Genomic DNA, 21,253 nt, shown 5'->3' on the forward strand with positions numbered 1-21,253 from the left:
TAGCACTAGTGAATGGCTTTGTTTTTTGTTTTGTTTTGGTTTTTTTTTTTTTTTGCTTGCAAAACAGATACAATTTTAAAGTGGTAGTCTCACACTATTATTGCAATAGAGATTTAGAATTCTTCTGTAAATGGATGATTAACAATATTTGTAAAAAGACATTATCTGTAAGAATATATAATAACCTTTCCAGGATGTTTATTATCTACAACTGTGTTGGTCTCAAGGAATGGAACAGTACTTGTCCCCCCGCCCCCCCAGACCCTCAAGGTACTTTGTAGGAATCCACAGGAGTGGCTTTCAATATATTCTCATTTAAGAGTTGGGCTGCTACACCATCCCGCCAGTAGCTGGAAATACTGGCTTAGGAGTTTGGCAGCATCTTGGGGTGATGGGTCTGAAAAAAAAAATATTTCTGTGAACAGCAACACACCATAGAACCCCATTATCTCTTTCCAAGTCACATTTTGGAAATAAGAAGTTTTCCTTTTCAATTTGTGTTGATAAAGAGGAAAGAAATACCAGTGTCTTTTGTTTGATACGTGTATATGTATATTTCAAAACATTTCATTCAGGCTTCTAATTGACTCCTTCAAATTTCTAAATTCCACCGAACTTCAAAACAGCAAAAAGAAAAGAAAAAAAAAAACCACCAACCCATACCTTTTCAAAGAATTGGACAGAGCTTTTTGCATGTGACTGATCTCTGGAAGAGCAGGGAATTTGTGTTCAACAACTGATTGACATGCTAGCCCCTGGGTGTTTTCCTAAGAGAAACCGTGGCAAGAGCACAGCTCCTGATGCAGCAGCCACTTTCCCCCAAAGTGGATCAAACTACACATTCCAGCAGTGAGTCTGACAAGGAAGGGGGGCGAAGCTCGTCCCGCATTACACTCTCCTGATTCAGGGATACAGGGGGGAAACCCCCTCGCCGGCGGGTTTCTGTTTCCCTGCAAACAGGGGTTTGTCCTTCTATTGAACTTTCACCTCCCGAACTCGCCTTCTTTCATTGGACAAAGTGCAGCAAGAAAGAGGAGAGACCGAGGGAGGACGGGAGAGAGGGAGAAAGGGGGCTGAAAACACCACCCCCACCTCCCCCTCCTTCAACTGTCACTGATGGCAAAACACTTTCACTTTTAACTGGAGGAAACTCACATCCTTGCCTACCCTCTCTCTTTTCCTTCTGTATTTTTAGCTCAGAAACCAAGCAAATAGCCATCGCATTCCTATCTTCGTCCTTAGTTGTTAACACTCTCCCTCTTGTTTCTCCCCCCCCCCCCGGTGTCTGAATGGGCCCCCCACTTCCCCATCTTCTGAGGAATCCTCCCCTCCCCCATGCGCCTTATTTTTCCAGGTCTTTCTTGCCAGATCCCTCTTTTGCCAGGGACTGCTCTGGCGTTCCCTTCCTCTCTCTGGTCTGTGGGGCTCGGCCTCCCCTCTTCCCCATCCAGCCTGGACGCCCCTCACTCCCATCTCCCGGGAACCCCCCTCCCTCCAAGCTGTGCCCCCAACTCCCCACCCCACCCCCAGCTTTGGCAATCGCGATTTTTTTTTTTTTTTTTTTTTTTTTGCTGCGAGCCTTGTTGTTTACCCAGCAGGTGGATGTGACGTCAGGGACGCACAACAGCAAAAAATAACAACATCTCCCTCCGCGACGTGTTGGCCTCTCTCGCGCGCCTTATTTATTTATTTGTTCCGGGAGGCCGGGGGGGGGGCGGGGGGAGCCGGGGCCCGTGGGGCCCGGGGAGGGGGCGCGGCGGCTCGCGCCCCGGGGGCGCCGGGGGGCCCTGGGGGCGCGCGGGGCGCAGAGCGGGCCCTGGCGGGGGACCGGGAGGCGGGCAGGGGAGCGCCCCCAGGCCGGCGCTGCCCGCGCCTCTGCCGCCGCCGCCGCCGCCGCCGCCACTGGCGCTGGCTGGGCTCCGGGAAGCTAGTCCGGAGCGGAGGAATCTATTGTTATTTATTGTGTGGCGGCTGCATGCTGTACTCGCGGCGGCCCGGCCCTCGTCCGGGAGTGCGTGTGTGCGCGCGTGTGTGCGCGAGTGAGTGTGTGCGCGGGGGTGCGCGCGCGGGCGGGAGTGGGCGCGCGCGGGGAAAGGCCCGAAAACACCTTAGTTTGCACCGAGAGACCATTTGCAGCGGGTGAGTTTGTATTTTTCCATTTCTGCTCCACTTTTTCCCAAGCTGCCTCCTGCCTTGTTTCCGCCACTTTAAACAACAACAACAACCAGCACCAAAAAAAAAAAAAAAAAAAAAAAAAAAGGAAAACGAAAAAAAAGGAAAAAAAAAAAAAACTACTTTCCACCTCCAGGCTCCACGTGCATCTCCCCCCCGCCCTCCCCTCTCAGCCTCTCTCCCCCGGGCCCGGGCCCAGGCTCTGGGGTGTGTGTGTGTGTGTGTGTGTGTGTGTGTGTGTGTGTGTGTCGTGGGGGGGGGTTGGGGCCGGCGCGAGGGTGTGGGGGGGCCTTCGGCGGCGGCGCCCGCACGCTTGGGTCCATTTCCATAAGTCAAATGAGGGTGGTGGGGGGGGCGGCGACCGCGGCGGGGAGGCGAAATCGCCTTCCCCCTCGGCCTCTTCACGCCTGGCTCTGCGCGCTGGGCGATCGCCGCGGGGAGAGGCATCAATAAGCCCAGGCCGCCTGGCGCAACTTTCGATGTCGGGCGTCTGGGTGCCAGGCGAGGAGCGGGGCCGGCGCGGGGCCGGGGGTCGCGTCTGTGGCGGGAGGGGGCGCGCGCCGGGAGCCTCGGGAGCCTGAAGTTTGGACTTGGAGCAAACTTTTTCCCTCCGCTCTCCGCGAGTGTGTGCCCCTGCGTGCCCCTGGATCGTAAGGACGGGATGCCCGCACCCCGGGCCCCGCGCCTCGGGACACCCCCGGTGCCACGCGCGCCTGGCCCCGAACCTGGCGGCGGGGACGCTCCACCGCCGCCCCCTCCCCCCCTGCCCCCGGAGCACAGAAAACTCGGACACACACTCGCGCACCCCCGGCTAGACACGCACCCTCACGCGCGCCCGAGCCCGAGCACCCAGCCTTGGCGCGGACCGGCCAGCTCCGCGGGTGGGAGCGGGAACGGGGTGCGCTGCGGGGAGTCGCCGCGTCGGGTCTCCTCCCCTCCGTCACACATACTTTCGGGGTTTGCTCTCCTTTGAAGCTTGGGGTACCGGGGCGGGGGGTTTCCCAAGCCTGGATCTGTCCGGAGGCGCGCGGGAGCCGCCGCGTCCCTGCAGCCCTGTCCCGGCGGCCGGCGGCTCTCCATCCCTCGCCAGCACGCCACGCCGCCTGCCTCCGCAGCTCCCCGCGCTGCATCCCCATCCCGCCGAGGACTCCGCCGTGCCGGCCGCCGGGGCTGCGTGCGCTCCGGGCGGGGACGGCGGCGCCGGGAGCCGCGAGTTTGCCCGTTGCCGCGGGGTCGCGGTCATTCGCTGCCTCCGCCTCCCCTCGCCCCCGCCTCCCGCCCCCCCTCCCCCTCGTCCCCAGATACCGCCGCTCGGAAACTTTGATTCCTTCTCCTTTTTGGCCCTCGGCGAGTCCCCCTCCCCACCTGTTGTGAGCTCCGCCTCGGTCCCCGGAGACTGGCGGTGACACACGCGGGCGCCGGGGAGCTCCGCGCCCAGAAACAAAGTCGCATGCCCCCTCCCCAGTGTTTGCTTCGAAATCGCAGCCTGCAGCACACCTCCCCCCCCTTCCCGCGCAGCTCCCGCCCCTGTGAGAATAAGGACTAAATAAACAGTTGTAACTTCAAACCTTGTGCCTGCGATCGTATGCCTTTCCCACCCCCTTCCCCCTGCCTCCCCCCTCCTTTTTTGTTGTTGCAACTTTGTAAGATCCTGGGGAAGGTGCTGAGACTTCGGCTCGGGCCGAGTTCCCGGTCTCGGGATCCTCGCAGGGATTCCCTAAGCCACATCCTCCTTGCCGTCCGCCCGCACCGGCGGGTCCTCCTAGTCCGCCGCCCTGCCTGCCCGGGCCCCCCCAGCCTAATCACTTATCCCACTCCCCCTCCCTCAGTTCCCCCCAACCTGCGCCGGGAAGCCTTGCTGAGGGTCGCCCTGGTTTCTTGTCGACCGCAGAACCCGAAAGTTTGCAAGAGGAAGAGAGCGCGCAGCGAGCCAGCGGGCAAGGGGCAGCGGCAGCGGCGCCGGGGACCATGGTGCTGCCGGCGCCTCCTCCGCGGGCGTGAAGGCGGCGCTCCCGCTCCCTCCCCGGACTCTGCGGGTAAGTCGAGGCGGCCGCGGGCACCGGGGCGAGGAGCGGGCGGGGGCTGCGGAGACCCCAGAGCCCCCGGGGCTCTCTCCCCAAAGGGCCAGCATGGGCGGCGCGAGCGTAGGGATGAGGCGCCCGGAGCCAGGAATGTGCCCATCCTCAAGCTGGTAGGTGCTCGGAATACTGGACTTTCTCTCTCTCTCTCTCCTTTTTTTTTTTTTTTTTTCCTCCTTCCCCTTCTCTTTCCTAAATCCGAGAATCTGGAGATCAAAGTTTAGCGTGGAATGTAAAGTGCTCCGATAAAATATGGTGACACCTCTCGTCCCCCCTTCTCACCCCACTCCCCTCTTATAACTATTAATTATTTCCAAGTCATTGTGTCCAAATACCCTTGCCTGGCTGATTACAAAGTGTATTGATTTAGTCTGGGCTCATCCTACGCATTCGTTTTAATTCATTTTCCTTTTGCTCGACCAGAAAACCCGAAATGAAACTTATTTCTTCCTCTTCCCAACACCCCGCCCCCCCTCAACGCCCCCCCCCCCCAAGCTCTCATCTCTGACGCCTGGGCAGAATAATGAAATTAATATAAACATTTCATTTGGTTGCATTTAAGCTTCTTATAAGGAGCTGGTGTTGCTCTCCTGTCCGGTCACAGGTATTTTGCAAGTTCGGATTTCCTTTTTTGTTGCTGCTTTGTAAACAGGAATGCTGGAAGGGCATTCTGTATTCCCTTTAAAAGGAGTCTATACCTTGAAACCATCTACATTTTACCTATGGTTGTCCGTAGGCTTTAGAATTTAGGGCTTGCACAATAGATGAGTTGAAAAAAAAAAAACTTGAAGGATATTTAAGGGATTTTTCTACTGCTGAAAATATATTGAAGAATCTCTGCAAATTTTTACCTTCCATCTCCTTTCCTTCGTTTTTCCATAGTGATAATCAGTTTGAGGGGAGATGTCTTAACTAGAATTTGAAGAGAAATGGTAAGACTTCAGGTGTTTTCTACTCAGGGTTAGCCTGCATAATTGAGACAGAGGAGTTGCAATTATTTTCAGTTCCAGAGAGAAATGTATCAAATCTTTTTTAGAATTCCACTGGAGTTTTGATTCTCAAAGTGGAAATACCCATCTCTTTGAGTCCAGGAAAAGAAAATTGGGCTTACAGAGATTTGGAATGTTTTTTTTTTTTTTCTCTCTCCCTGACTTTTCTACTTGAAACATCTCATAATTAAAGAGCATTAAAAATATAAAAAGAAACTCAACTAGTTACCATTCAAAAGATGTCAGCTAAAGTCTCACTGCAAAGGGGTGGTGGTGGTGGGGGGAAGGTTTAGCATCTTACCACTGGCAGCATTTTTCCCTCCTTAGACTTTGGATTAGTCATTGTATGAGAAAGAAAAAGAAATCAGTTTTTTTTTTTTGGAAAAGTAAAGTAAACAGCCTCCAACTGCTGAACCTTGACAACCCAAATTAAGGAAGCAGGAGAGATCAAACAGAACTACTGCTGGGTTGTTGTCAGGAGCTCTACATGGAGAACTCTGGACTATTCGATCAAGCAGCAAAGCTATATATTCACTAATGCAGAAATGGACCATTGCAAATGCTGATCTTTGTTGTGCAAGCTAAGGCTCACTTGGAAGGAAATACTCTGCTCCGCTCTAGGCAGCATTTGAGTTCCTTATGGATGTCGAGTTGCTCAATAAGTTATTTTTCTAATACAGTCTTGCTTATGAAGAACATGCACGCAAAAAGGTATGGAATGAATATTAAGTCTTCCAGAGGCTGCCTTGCTACCCAGAACTGTGGAGTGGAATTCTTTTTACCAACATCAGACTCCTACACTAGAGTTAGGTAACGTTTTCTCACATCAAGTTTAGAAGATCTGCCTTGTCAGGAAAGCCAAGGTTTTGTATGTGAGGGTTTAAATCTGATGTGAAGCTCAAAAAAAAAAAAAAAAAAAATCCCTGGTGATGAAGTTTTGTGTCAGCCCACTCTTGGAATTTAAAAAGGCGAGAGGGAGCATTCTCCAGATTAGACATAACCTCTTTTTTTAGATTGACATTCAACATGACCACGTTGCTACTTTTATTCAAGTTCTCTGTAACTTGTCCTTGCTTGTTGTCTAGGAAAATTTAACTGCTTTACATTTTTAAAGGGAGTAGTAACAGCAATTACTTTAGCATTTTGTTTTCACAGGTTTATCAAAGTATAATGAAAGCAACATCAACTATTCAAATTAACTGTCTCAAATTAAGGAGGTTATATTGCTGGAGATGTGTCTGTAAGATTTTGTGTTTATATTTAAATAGTGGAGTAAAAACTGCAACACTTTTTTTTTTGTTATAACTATCCCCAAATTAAGTGTCATTTTTAATTAAGTAGAACAAAGTAGGAAATAGGGCAAGTAAACACGTAAAGAAGAATAAAAATGATTGCCATTTAAGGATTGCATTTTTAATTAACGTGTCCATCACACAGTAAGCACTTTATGTTTTTTTATGTCAGAGTTTCATAACCATAGTGCCCAACATGTTTCAAAGTGTGTAGCTTTTATTGGATCTATCTTTTATTGTATAATTAAACAATGCGAGTTAAACATACACATGGAGGCTGTTAGGCAATTCTGTGCAATATGTAATGTTTTTTAAAAAGCTATAAATATTTTCTAGTTAAATCATTTGTACCAACAATAACAAAAGTTGACTGGGTTAATATTGAGCGGAGGTATGGTTTTCTGTTACTAAGTTTTTCCTTGCTTCTCTTAAGACTCTACCCCTGGCCTTGTGTATTTACATTCTTAGGCTCTATAGGAGAATATGTCTGTTTTCAGCAGTTGTTTAAATTAACAGGAGAATTGTGGATATTTCCTAAACAAATATATTTATACCACAGCACGTCCAATGCCCACATTAAGAAAGTGGAGGGAGAATATAGCAGATGTGACAACTTCTTTTGAACTCAGCTTCCTCTTGCAGCCAATCTTATTGTGCTGTTTATTTAGTTTTCATGTTTTACTTAAGACTCAAACTCGATTTTGAAACGTTATCTTGTAAGAGGCCGCATCACAAAAAAGTATGTGTATTCAGACAATGTTAGTTGTTATCATACCGATTACATTTCAGTGAGTATGCCAAGAATATTTACAGGGCATTGCAGGAGTTCTGTCTTTTAAAAATAATTTTAGGCACACGTTAATAAAATTTAAATAGATTGCAGGCTGTCAGAAAATAGTATAAATTTTGTTTATGATTCAGTTACTTTAAGGTACTTACATTAAAGAAACTCATTTAACCCCTGACTGAAGAGCATTAAGAGGGGAGGGAAGCCCTCCAAAGAGCTCCCACTGCCCTTTGCTCTCCTGATAATCTTAAATTACTACAATTTAATTGCAACTTCAAGGCATTGAGCATGAGCTGTTTCTCTGGGGCTGAGAAAGGGTTTTGAGAGCATAGCTAGATTTGCACAGGTGGTATTTTTATTTTTCAAAAATACATTTTTGCTAAGGGCTCATTCTTTCCCTTTCTTATCCTGTTAGGTGTCCTATTCCTTTTATAGAATTCAGTCATACTAAATGCCATTTTTGCTCAGCCAGCTTTTTTTTTTTTCTCTATGTTTTTTGGACCTAGAGTGTATAAAGGTCTCAAGCAAGTAGAGGTTTGTTTTCTAAAGAAAATAACCTTATGAGAGGCATCTGCTGAATAGACATGAGCCAACATATACTTTTACTATTTGCAGGGGATTTTTTTTTTTTCCCCTTCAGTTGATGGTAGTAATCCCACCAGGTGGTCAAACACTGAATTTTTGAATCAAGCCAGCAAGCCAAGTTAAGTTTGCATTTGGGCCCATGTATTTTCCAGATGATCTTTCTTGTGACTAGTTGCACTGGTCTTTAGGCCACTTTGCCATCACATGTGCTGTCCAAGGAGCCATCTTAAAGTGATTTTTAAAGATATTTCTCTTCCACAGTACTCAGATGAATTAAGGTTAGAAGTGCCAAAAGCTGGAACATGGGCAGGCCATGAGATGAGATGAATTCCTGTAACAGAGGAAAATCTGCCCAAATATGGGCTATCTTATGCATGACAGTTATTGTCCCCCGCGCCCCCCCCACCCCCGCGGGGACATACATAGTTTATTTCAATGTGCATGTGATGATGTGGTTAATGGAAATTAAGCATATTTGGCTTGTGTCGCCAACCTAAAAATAAATGTTGTAAGGAATGTTTGATTTCAAGAAGTGCTTTGGTTTTTTATCCTATAGATAATGTTCTTGCAATTATGGCTACAAGGCTGGTATTCTGGAAAGAGGAAGTACAGTGTGGTAAAGTGCATGGCAGTCAGGAGAGACAATTAGACAATGTTCTTTGTTTCTTTAATAAATTATTCTTATTAATTACAGCCAGTTTGTGCTAAGGCATTTTTTTTGCGTTGTATTTGAGAAGCCAGCTCCCATTCAAGAGAAGGTTGTGCCAGAAGCTGTATCGTTTCCCTCGTGCTGTTGTACCCAGTCATGAGATCTATTGACCAAACTAGCTGTGGATGTCTCTGCAAGGCTTGTTTTTCTTTTTGAAATCCCCTGATGGCAGTTTTTAATATATGCCCTGCCTTGTGCACAACAGGTGTTTGTTTGGTAGTTTTTTTTGCGGGATTTAAAGTGAGAAAAACATTTCCTACCTACCAGCCTCTGGGAGAATCACCCGCCTAAGAGAAAGACCCTGGTTCCTGATCAGCAAGTGTAGAAGGGTTTTTCCTTAAGGCTCTCCAGGAGCCCGGGTTGTTTAAAAATGGTGGGGGAGGGGGCTCAATTTAGTGCTTTGATATTTGCAATTAAGTTGTAGTAATTCAAGATTACTGGGATAGTGCAAAGGGCAGTGGGGACTTTTTAGTGGTCTTCTCTTGACGCCCAAAGCTGCTCAGTCATGGGGTTAAATGAGTTTCTTCAATCTGAGTACTTAAAGTAACTAAATCGTAAACAAAATTTATATTAGATCCTGACAACTAATAATCTATTTAAATTACATTAAAGTATCTAGGCAAAAATTTAATTAAAGACAGAAATACTGTCAAGCCCTGTAAATATCTTGACAGGTCTACTCGAATGGAACTGATATCACGAAATATTTACATATGTCTGGTGTGTTCGGGGAACATCTCGGCTGTGCCTGTGCTGAGCTAATTGCACTTTCTTTCCAAATCACATTTTTAATAAAATAGTTTTTTTTTTTAAAAGGAACATGAATACATACAAAATTGTGTTCAAGGGTTCTGTGTACTGTTTAGTTCTCTTTCTTTAGGAGAACCCTGATGGGTATATTTCCTCCAACTGCTGCTGATTCAGACAAGCAGCTGAAATGGAGGGATCCCTGACTAGAAAACTCATGTCATTCTGTTGTATTTCAACAGTTTGTAGCTATCAGAGGTTAGTGTGTTATGGGACAGTTTGCTGAGGGGGAAAAAAAATGAGTATAAGCATGGCATTATCTTAAATTAATTAAATAGAATAGATTTACTTAAGACAGGACAGAGGTTTTTCTCCCCATTTTTAATATTTGGATACATGTGTATATTAGGAAGTCAGGTGGACATCTACATTTTGCTAGATTACTTGATTTTAGCTAGACTGTGATCGGCTTTATTTACTAGGACCCTGAATAATATTTCTAGCATCAGGCTCAAAAACTGAATTCCTGAGGTTGCTTTTTTTTTTTTTTTTTTCCTTTCCCTTCCAGCTCTGCATTTGAGTCATAACATGATTTTCTCTGCTCTAGGTTTCCTGTCTGTGAATTAGGGGTAGTATTTTAAGGTATGTTCTTTGGGCTTAGTGATCTAATGGCACAGGTGCTGTGTTATTACTCAGATTCTTTAAGATATTCTTGTTGCTCTCTGGACATTGACCACAGCTCTTGCAGGGGAGGATGTGGTATGTGTTTTGCTTGTGTTTCTCCTGTCCCAGAGCCCTGAGTTGGTGATGTCTGATCAGAGGTGTTGGCAGTCTCCTCTCCTGGGGACAGGTGAGCACAGAGATGGAACACAGATGCTCATGCGTGAAGTGGAAGGAAGTTGCAGTTGGTCCTAAGTCAACACGTTTCAGAGGGGGGCTTTGCTCACCTGCTTCCAGGTCATTGTGTGTGTTTGTATATGTGTCAGAGAGTTTTATTAAAATACAGATTCTTGGATCAGAATTTTTGCTGGCTGATGATGGAATCCATTTTAAACAAACTTCCCCTTGTAATTCTGAAGCACACTAACCAGGGGACCATGGGCCAAGTGATTTAAACTGCTAGAGATTCTGGAACTGAAATCTCGATCTTCTTTTGGATTTTGCTGATTGATTTTCTGTTTTATCTCGAGACCTCTTTGATTTCTGATGTGTTCGGATTTCCATTCAGAGTCAAAACTGGTGGTTTTTAAGCATGTACGAGTATTGGAATCACGGCGGAGCTTTGGTTCTGGACAGAGACATAGTTGCGCTGCTCCTGGATGTGCCATATCTGGGCTGAGGCCAGCATTTGCGTTTTGAAAAAGCTCCCCACACGATTCTGATACCTGCCAAAGTGGGAGAACCGGACTCCTCAATTTTCAGAGTTGGATGAAAGCCTACAACTCCTCTGAAGGGTTTAGCTTAACTCTTTGGACCTCATGAAATCTGAGAGGTGTACAGGCTTCCCTTTTGAGTCAAGCACCAGAAGAAACGTAGATACTTAGAGAAATAGAGGCAGAGCACGAGCGTCACAGCTGCACAAAGTGCTAGGAACAACCTGGAATGTCGATAGCTTTCACCAAGTATGGGACATTTCCTTTCACATCATGCCCTTTTTGCATCCACGTTTTCAATGGGCGTTGTCATGTTGTAGCTACCAATTAGCGTCAAATGGCTTTCTGAAGTTTTTTTTTTTTTCTTCTGAGTATTTCATCTTAATTTTAAAATCTGAACTGTTTACTCATTAGAGTAACCCTGCTGGCACAAGTATTTCGATTTCCCTAGGCATCCTGGGACATTTTCTACTATTGTGTAAGATGGGGTCTGTAGGAGTATTGATGGAAATAGCTTTGCCAATGGTGCCACACAAATAAAGCAGAATCCTAAGAAGAATGCATCCTACAAGATTATGAGATAAAGGAAGATAAAATGCTAAAAAGGCTTGTTTAAGTATTCAAGGCTTCAGCTAAAGATCTAACCACTAAGATCAAAAGAGTTATTTAAATAAAAGTTGTAAAGACATTTTTTTGGTCTGTATTTTAGTAACGGTGCCTTTTGAAGTTACCCAATAGAGTGTTTATCTGAAATGCCCTCACCTAAATTAAAAAAAAAAAAATTGCATTTGACTTTGGGTGTGGCTTGATTTTAATAGATACCAAAAAGTTGGCAATTGTGTTTATGTTTAGAACTAGACAGTTGCTTTGGCTCTAGGTTTGGGTGGCATTTGGAATATTCCTGTAATACAAAGTTCTTTTATTGCTGTTCGGATCCTGAAGTACTTAAATCAAAAAAATCTGTAGTGGGCCAAGTTTTAAAACTAGCTGTCTCTACCCTTGAGTAAAGGGTTTCTATAAAAGATAAATGGAACTGATTGAAAAAATAAAAGGTGCCGTGGAGGAGAATGCCTAGTATTACCACTGTCCTGGTTGATGAAATCTACAGTGCGATGTTAAATCACTCCTCCTTGTTTGTCGAAAGGATGTTAATCATTTCATTAAGAAAGGTTAAGTAATTAACTGATTTATCATTAGGGAATCAATGACAGACCCTTTTTAGTGATGTATTATAGAAATTTTCTAATAGAAAGTTTGCTGCAGTTAATTGCTTGGAAAGAAGCTAGCTGGACCTTGAGAAGGTGGGGGTGGGGCATCTGTTATATACAACTGTAAATAATTTTGGAGAAGCTAGTCTATTAAAATAGAAAATTGCTCAGTTTCGGGTTTTCCTTTATGGCCTCCATTAGGCATGTTGTTGCAGACCTGCTGTTTTGCATGCCTTCTCTGGGTTTAGGAAGGGTTCAACCGCTTAAATGTGTTCATGTTATTTTCTAAATAATGGCTTTTGTTGCAGTATGATGCATGTTGACAGTAAATGTGCAGTCGTAACTTGGGTAAGCTTACAACAAATTCTTATACTTGTAGGAGCAAGCCATCCTCCTTGCCGCTGACTAGGGGTGCTTCTCCCTTTTGTCTCGCTGTCCTTATGGCAACTGCTGCTCAAGGTTTTTTAAATATGCCAGGAAAGGGATGGGAATGGGATGGGAGGGGGGTAAACTCCCCATCTGGCAAAAATTTACTTTTCTTCTACCCTTTTGTCCCCAGATCATACACAAGGTGTGCTTCTAGCTTATTCTTCTGGTGTATTATATTCACATCAACTCAAAATTTAAAAGACATGTAAAGAGATCTGATTTCTGTGTTTGTTTCTGTTAGCAAGCAGTACAATCACTTTTACTAACTAGAGAGATCTTTTCTGCATCAGAGATGACTTTCCCGTCTCAAAGTACTGAACTAGAAGAATTCCGTAAGGTAGTAATAAAGCACTTTTGAAAACACTGAAAATGGGTTTCGTAGTGGGATGCAGGGTGTAGTATTGTAGCAAGTGCTCTGATTGTTGAATAAAATGTGATGTCTTGGCCTCAAGCCCTTTATCTTTGAGTTGAGGATAACTTCTGATGAGAGAAGTCTGGCAGATATTTATAAAGCCATTTCTCTTAAAACTGTGTACGACACCAAAAAGGTATAATTCAAAGAATAATTCAGAGCACCCAGGTACCTGCAGCTCAGCTTCAGAGAGGACACATTTCTGATCCAGGTTGAAGAGGCCCTTGGCATATCGCCCCTCATCTTACCTCTGTCCCTGTCCCCTGGAGATGACCTCTGCTCTCGGCTGGCTGTTTTTCATCCCCTGGATTTCTTTATGCTTTTAATACATACGCATGTATCCCCAAAATACAGGGTTTTCTTGAGCACGTTCAAGGTTCATATTGATGGTATCCTACTGTATGCATTCTTTAGTAACTTGCTTTTTTTTGTTATTCAGTAGAGTTCGTAAAATTTGTCCATGTGAATACATGTAACTATAGTTTATTCATGTTCCACTTGAACCTTTTCAAGTACTGAATATTATTTGAGACTAGTTCTTTACATTTGAAACCCAGCCGCATTCTGCAGTATTATACATTGAAAATTTAGGATTAGTGTGAAACGATCAGTCCTGACTCGAACTTTATAATTTGTTCATTTGCCAGTGCTTTTTTGGGGGGGAAGGAGGAGGGAGGTCTTTAAAATCAAACATTTACCAGGGAATTTGATTTAAAAAAATAATCTATCAAGTGGTTGATCTCTTACATTTAAGGAAAAAAAAAAAAAAAAAACCAGGCTAGGCATTCATCTGAAGGAGCCTAGCCATTTTCTCATTCTTATTTAAAGACTTGGCTTAGAACTTAGCAGTTACATATGCAGGGTAGCAAGTTAAAAAGCGATGTTTAATTAACAGGCGCTTTATACTTCTGTATCCTTGTTATGATATAGCACCTTGTTCTTCAGCGTAGAAAGTGATTTCTGCATATTTTAAAGGACTGGCATCTTTATGGTAAGAAAGCCATATAAATAAAGATATACTCAGATGAAAATCGGAACATGTTTTTAAAATAGTGTGTGTCTACTTTCAGCTCTGTTATCAAACTTGCTGCATAAGCCGGAGTTGATGCTCTGTGATTATGCTAATGACCAAAGGAATCGATGATGCGCGACTAGATGAAATCAGTGGTATAACCAGAGAGAGTTATCAGTTTTTTTGTCATTAAATATTAGTGATAAATAATACACTGTTCATTTTGAGTAGATAGAACATATTTAATTCTGATGTACAGAGTTTCGATTTAGTCAGGCTTATTGCTGAGTAAAATGATAATCTTTTGTAATTTAAGCAGAAAGATAAAAGGCATTTGTGTCAGTGTGGCCAACAGACTTGGGTCATAGAAATGTTTACCTTGACTGGCCAGGGAAGGTTGGAAAAACTTTTTCTTTCCCTCTAGACAACTTGGATATTTGTACTGACGTTTTATTAGGAATATCAGGTACTCAATAAATAGCATAAATGACCAGAGATGTTAAACAAAATGAGTCTGAAGGTAGATAGTGTTTCCCTGAAGAATGGAGGAAAAATATAACAAAGGGGGAATGTTTGGACAATCCTCTTTTTAGAAGACTGGTGTGTTAAACAGGGACCATTAGGGTCCGTGTTACCATTAAACAATGGCTTTAATTTAAAGAAAAATTTTTGAGTTTCTCATAACAAAGTTATAGTTGGTGATGGTTTATTTGAGGAGAAGTAATACTTGTAACTGAGCATCTCTTTCTGGGGTTCCTGAAAACCTTGTGGGAAAACGTTGACACCGCCTTCTTTGTTGCAAAGGGGTTTCCTCCCTCAAAGACATTCCCTCCTGGACAGAGTTTAGCAGGTGTCTTCCTATTGTACAACAGTACCAAGTGACAAGAGAGAAAATAAAGGAATAATTAGCTGTGGTTTATAGGACAGAAAGAAAGAGTGATTGACGTCCATAAAAGAAGGAAATCAGATCGAAGGCTGCTGTAATGTTATTCTTTAAAGATGCGTTGATGAAATGATTCTCTTGAAAGCAGACTCCCACCCTGGCTCGCGCTGACTGTGTTCTGCCCTTATCGTGTCTGCCGTCCTGTCCATCCATGTTGGCTCTTACCAGCGGTACCATCTGCTCTTCCAGCAGTGGCCTTCTCGGTGGTAAGGCAGGCCAATTGGGTCAACTTTTGTGATCTGGCGGATGTCCACTGGGAGCTCAGATCAGGCCAGGCTCATTTCTATGTGTGTCCAAAGCCAAGATTTCAACTTGGTGAAAGGCTGTGGAATTTATTTCCCAAAGTGCTGCCCAAACTCTGTTCTTCTTTTCTTCAACTGCCTCCTTGGGCTGAGATGATTGCTTAATGCTCTTAATTATGCTGGATCCCTCTGTATTTTTGAACACCTGTGCGTAATTCAGATCATGGGTGGTCACAGAGCCTGGCTCACCAAACAGCTTCTCTTTCAGAATGGGAAAATCCCAAGGAGCCTGACCATGCACCGTGCGTGAGGAGGCTGGGAAGAGATTTAAAGAGGATGGAACGTTTCCCTTGAATTTCCACTGTGCCGTGTAAAAGATCCTTAGTCCTCAGGTTGGGGAGAGTTGTAAGACGAATATCTCAGAAACAGTGTTGTTGTTTTTTTTTTTTTTTTTTTTTGTAAAATAAACTCTTAATACATTGTTGATGGGAATGCATGATTGTCATAGCCATTTTGGAAGATGGGTTGGTGGTTTCCTATAAAACCAGACATACTCTTTGCATACGATCTCGCAATTGCCCTACTTGGTACTTAACCAAAAGAGTTGAAAACTTAAGTCCACATAAAAACCTGCACACAAATGTTTATAGCCACTTTATTCATGATTTGCCAAAACCAGGAAGCAACCTAGATGTCCTTTGGCTTGTGAATTGTGAATGGATAAATAACAACCATGGTACATCTAGACAATGGAATATTCAGCACTAAGAAGAAATGAGGACACCTGGCTGGCTCAATCAGTGGAGCCTGTGACTCTTGATCTTGGGGTCGTGAGTTTGAACCCCCCACCCCCTTCACCACGCCATTGGGCAGAGAGATTACTTAAAAAAAAAAAAAGGAGAAATGAGCTATCAAGCCATGAAAAGACATAGAGGAATCTTAAAGGCATATCATGGTATGAAAAAAGCCAATCTGAAGAGGCTACTTACTGTGTGACTCCAACTATATGGCATTCTGCAAAAGGTGAAACTGTGGAGACAGTAAATATATCAGTGGTTGCCAGGGGTTGGGGAGAGAGAGGTAAATAAAGCACAGAGGATTTGTAGGGTAGTGAAAATATTCTGTATGATACAGTAATGGTGGATGCATGTCACGATATATTTGTCCAGACTTCTAGAATGTACAGCACCAGGAGTCAACTACAATGTTGTCCCTTAAACTGTGAGCTTTGGTGGATGATGACATGTCATTACAGACTCATCAGTAGTAACAGTTGTATTATCTGGGGATGGATGTTGTTGATGGGAGAGGCTGTGTGTGGGCCAGTGGGGGGATATGGGAAATCTCTGTACATTCCCTTTAATTTTCCTCTGTACCTTTAACTGTGCTAAAAAAGGAAGTCTTAAAAAATTCCTGGGGTGTAAGATATCCATATTTAAAAATATACACAGAGTTATTTGTTCACTTTAGCCATGCTATGTGAACATTAAAGTTTCTTGTGAGAACAATGAAGTAGGCAGGAGCCAATTTGGTTTGAGACAGTGTTAGTGTGGGAACTTCTTTGGCTTCACTGACTGATCCCCAGAGTGGGATCCCGTGAGAACGATAGAGTCCTTGGCGATGACCTGATCCAGGCCACCTCTTGTTCATCAGGAGGCTGTGGTTCAGAGAGGGGAACTGACTCTTACCAAGTGTGATAGCCACTGGGATCAAATCCAGCCTTGCTACCTGTGATAATAGCCATATCTATGTTTACACATTTATGTATACATGATTGGATGTATCTAAGTGTGTGTGTTGGTTTGTATCTATATTTAAAAAAAAACAGAATTACAGATAATACTCCATATGTTTTTTTTACATGCATTTATTCTACTCTGTATCAAGAGCATTTTTTTTTTGTATCCTAGTCTCTATACAATTGTTAGTAACTACTTGCTCTTCAAGTATATGCATGTATATTTTCTTCACCTGCAAAGAAACCTTCTTCAGGGGTAACACCATAAGGACCAAATTCTCTCTCTGAAGTTTGTAATGTAAATGGGACCAAGGATATATTAGACCTCTCGACCACAAGATTTTTCTTTGGATACACATGTTATACCTGTGTGCTTATTTTATACTGGTGTGTGTATATATGTTTGGGAGAGGTACATTTTCTTGTGGATAAAAGAAGATAGGTCAAGGATCAGGAACTGAGTTTTAGGTGAGTAGTTTAGGTTTTTACAACCTCTTGAGGTTAGAATGTACCTGTTGCATCATCCCTCCATTAAACCCACTAGTGACATCTGTGTCTTTTTCCATGGGTTCTGACAATCATAGGGAGCATATTTTGCCTTGCAGGTTGGAGCACGTATTAGGCATGAAGAAATGTTTGATCTGTGCATCAAATACCAATTTTTGAGAATCTAGGACATCCCAGCCAAGAGGCCACATATAGTGTAAATAGCCCACGAAACAAGTTACTCTTAAAAAACAAAACAAAACAAAAACAGAGGTAAAGTCTGTCTTATGAGACTTTTGCAAATTCAAAGAATAAATGGAAAGTGGGAGTAGACCAGTTGCATGATTTGCAGGACTCACTACAAAATTTAAGTGTGGGGTTCCTTATTGAATTCTAAGAGTTTTTGGATGGTGATAGCAGAGCATTAAACCAAGTTCAGGTCCCTCCTGATCACAGGGCCCTGTGTGGCTGCACTTGTCACATACCCTTGAAGCTGGTCCTGCTTGGGGTTTATTAATTGTCTTGCACGGCTTTGCTTTTTTTCTTTTTTTTTTTTTTTTAAGATTTTATTTATTCATGAGAGACAGAGAGAGAGAGAGAGAGAGAGAGAGAGGCAGAGACACACACAGGCAGAGGGAGAAGCAGGCTCCATGCAGGGAGCCCAACGTGGGACTTGATCCCAGGGTTGAAGGCGGCACTAAACTGCTGAGCCACCCGGGTTGCCCAGGACTTTGCTTCTTGCACCAAGATTTCCTCCTCTGCAAAACAGGAAGACCAGGCTGGGACAGGCATGGCTGGCTTAGGCTCTCCTTTGCCACTCACACTTGGTGATCTTGACTTCCTCCCCATTGCTGAATCCAGATTGGAGTCAGGTTGTTTTTGTTTAGTTTCAGGTTTTTATTTAATTCTAGTTGGTTAACATATAGTGTAATACTAGTTTCAAGGGGCTCAGGTTTTAAAGCACATTCCTCTCCTTGAGCTGTGAGAGCCTCTAGTGTAAAATATTGGCCGTCTTCTGGAGTAGGTGTTCTCTGCTGGCATTTTGCAAGGTCCTATGAGGGAAGCTAATCCTGTTCATGCTTGCTCTTTCTTTTATTCTTCTGTAGCTCTTTCCCCAGGATCTTGCTGCTTTACCTTTACCTTCTGTCTCCCATCTTGTTCCTTGTTCTTCACGGTCACCTGCCCTTGGCTTCATTCTGTAAGGTACCTGATGGACTTTGAAGGCAACCTCAGAAAAGTGCTTCTGCTGTTTTCCTCCTTTTATCCCAAACTCTTAATTATTAAACATGCAGTTTCATCTCGAGGGGCTCTGGTTGGTTTCCTGTCTTCAAGAATTACAAGCCAACCAGGCCCCATGTCACAGAGACATGGATGGCCTGAGCTGCATGGAATGCAGAAATTATCTTATGGGATGATCTGCCTCTGTACTGCAGTCGAGATACCCTTGTCAAGGAAGATGAGTTTTTGTGAGGTGGTTCAAGTCCCAACAGTGTTTGAAGAGAAGAATGGATTTTTTTTTCTTTTGTCTTTCTAGTTATTAGTACCAAGTTTTAGAATGGTAACGTAGGGCGGCCAGGGTGGCTCAGTGGTTTAGCGCCGCCTTCAACCCAGGGCCTGATCCTGGAGACCTGGGATCAAGTCCCACATTGGGCTCCCTCTGCATCTCTTTGTCTCTCTCTCTGTCTCTCATTAATAAATAAATAAAATCTTAAGGAAAAACAAGTATGGTAACATAATCAGATGATTCTGCGATATTGCTCCCTGAACCAGGTAGTTTTTGGTTTGTGCAGAAGGACACACAGATTCTCTGCCCTTCTTGGGTCCCCAGCAAGTGGCTGAGTTGGAGGCGGGTCATCTTAGCGGCAGCGATGGTGTCTGGGGTTCAGATCCAAGTGAGGTGCAAGTGAGCAAATGGACACAAAGCACTTAACAAACAGCTTCTGGGGATCCCTGGGTGGCGCAGTGGTTTGGCGCCTGCCTTTGGCCCAGGGCGCGATCCTGGAGACCCAGGATCGAATCCCACGTCAGGCTCCTGGTGCATGGAGCCTGCTTCTCCCTCTGCCTATGTCTCTGCCTCTCTCTCTCTCTCTCTCTCTGTATGACTATCATAAATTAAAAAAACAAAAACAAAAACAAAAAAACAGCTTCTGGCTTGACTTAAACACTTGGTGTTGGGTGACTTTATTATTAACAAGAATGAGTCCCGTTACTGGATTTGTGTGTCATGAGAACAGGATCTTAGAAGTTTGAGGGCTCCTTTCTCTTTACGACGTGTGAAGGCAGAAGTGGGAGGACCCGGTGAACTCTTTCTCGAGCTTTCTTGCTTGGTTCACTTTTCCCCATACATCTCTGCCCGCATCCTCCTCTCTCCCTCCCTCTTCATCCAGCAAGGTACTCCTTCCTGACACACCGGCCTGCCGCAGTCGTGGGGGGTGCTCTGGAGTGTTCGGCGGTGTTGTGTCCCGACAGGCCGTCTCTGGGAGCCCGGGGAGGAGGTGTGTTACATTACAAACATCAGAGAGACAATTTGGTCCTTATGGTGTTACCCCAGAAGATGGTTTCTTTGCAGAGGAGGTAAACGTTTCTTCTGGAGAAGGGGTTGAGAGTCTGTTAGGAGCATCCCTGAGGCCTGACTGGAGGAGGCACGTTTCATGTCTCTGTGGGACTTTCAGGAAGCTCACGATTGCTGGAAGCAGTCAGCACCAGTGTCTGCCCACCACCTTCAAGAGGAGAGCCTTCCAGAATCTGTTGAGGATTTGGTGCTTTCTCCACAGAGAAGAGCATCGGCCCCGCTCCCCCCTGCCGGTCTGCTACCGAATGAGGAAAAGAGGGAAGATAAGTTCCAGTCAGCGGGTGATCCCCTGTCAGGCTGCGCTCCCTCAGACAGTGTCAGGCCGGGAACCCCAGAGCGTTCCTATCCAGCTGTTTCCCAGATTGCCCATTGAAATTGGCTTTTCACAACCACCTTAATCTTCCACTATAGGGACTGGAAATGATACTGTAGTTGGGTCAAACGTTAGACTACACAGGGGTTTTATATAGTCAGGTTTGGGATTTGAATGTGTTTACGTAGTCTGGCTGTATTATTTTTCCCTGGCTGGGTGTCTGGTGTTTTGTTCCTAGGGGAACGAGAGCGTGAGAGAGCTGCTCAGGATGGCTCACCATTTGCAAACCAGTTATTAACTTGTGATCCTTGCACGGTTTTCAATGTCTCCATTTCCCTACCCTGGCAGGGCAGTTGGAGAATGAACTGGCTGTGCACTCAGCAGGTTGGGAAGAGAGACTGCACATTTGCCAACGGGAATTGCCCACGGTGATGAGGGCCTCTGTGAGGTGTGCTGTTTTGCAGCCACTTAGCTACATCTGGGCCAAGTGTGGATGGAATGGATCGATCAGAGTTTCTAACGGTCTTTACTGCAGCGATGGAGCGGCCGTGGGTATGCACATACCTGCATAGTTGTTAGCGATTATATAAAGGAGGTAGAGAATTTAGTTATTTCAGTGATCATCATGGAAGTAACGCACAGATGCATTTACTTACATGCTCACTCATTCACTTATTTATTTATTATTTATTTATTTATTTATTACTTTTTTTAAAATTAATTAATTAATTAATTTATTTATTTATTTATGATAGTCACAGAGAGAGAGAGAGGCAGAGACACAGGCAGAGGGAAAAGCAGGCTCCATGCACTGGGAGCCCGACGTGGGATTCGATCCCGGGTCTCCAGGATTGCGCCCTGGGCCAAAGGCAGGCGCCAAACCGCTGCGCCACCCAGGGATCCCACTTATTTATTTATCTATTCCTCGTTTACCTCCTGGCTCCTTTGTTCATTTACTGATTCAACATTACTGCTAGGCCAGGAGGCATTACATCCTGATGCCCCTGTTCCCTCTCGTGCCCCTCCCCCCCGCAGCTTATTTTTGGACATTCTCAGTTAGGTGTTTCAATACAATATCATTTAGACATCCAAATGTCATTATTCGCAAAGATCTTTGTCAACAAACCTATGAGATTCATCTGGTTCCACCTTTTGTTGACTAAATA

The 21,253-nt window shown here is 44.5% G+C and overlaps 1 protein-coding gene across 7 annotated transcripts in view; it reads left to right on the forward strand.

Moving 5' to 3' along the window:
• Positions 1-1,871: 1,871 nt before the first annotated feature.
• Positions 1,872-21,253, forward strand: part of FOXP1 (forkhead box P1) — a 582,432-nt gene continuing 563,050 nt past the window's right edge. For 2 of the 7 annotated variants that reach the window (XM_055342948.1, XM_055342941.1), the window contains exon 1: positions 3,818-4,208. The gene's annotated coding sequence lies outside the window, so the exon portion shown is untranslated. Of the gene's footprint in view, positions 2,140-3,817; positions 4,364-21,253 lie in introns of those variants that run through there. The other 5 variants (XM_055342932.1, XM_055342940.1, XM_055342934.1 and 2 more) reach the window with 4 other exon arrangements.

Source organism: Nyctereutes procyonoides, unplaced genomic scaffold, assembly GCF_905146905.1.
Source record: "Nyctereutes procyonoides isolate TBG_1078 unplaced genomic scaffold, NYPRO_anot_genome, whole genome shotgun sequence".
Lineage (NCBI taxonomy): Eukaryota > Metazoa > Chordata > Mammalia > Carnivora > Canidae > Nyctereutes > Nyctereutes procyonoides.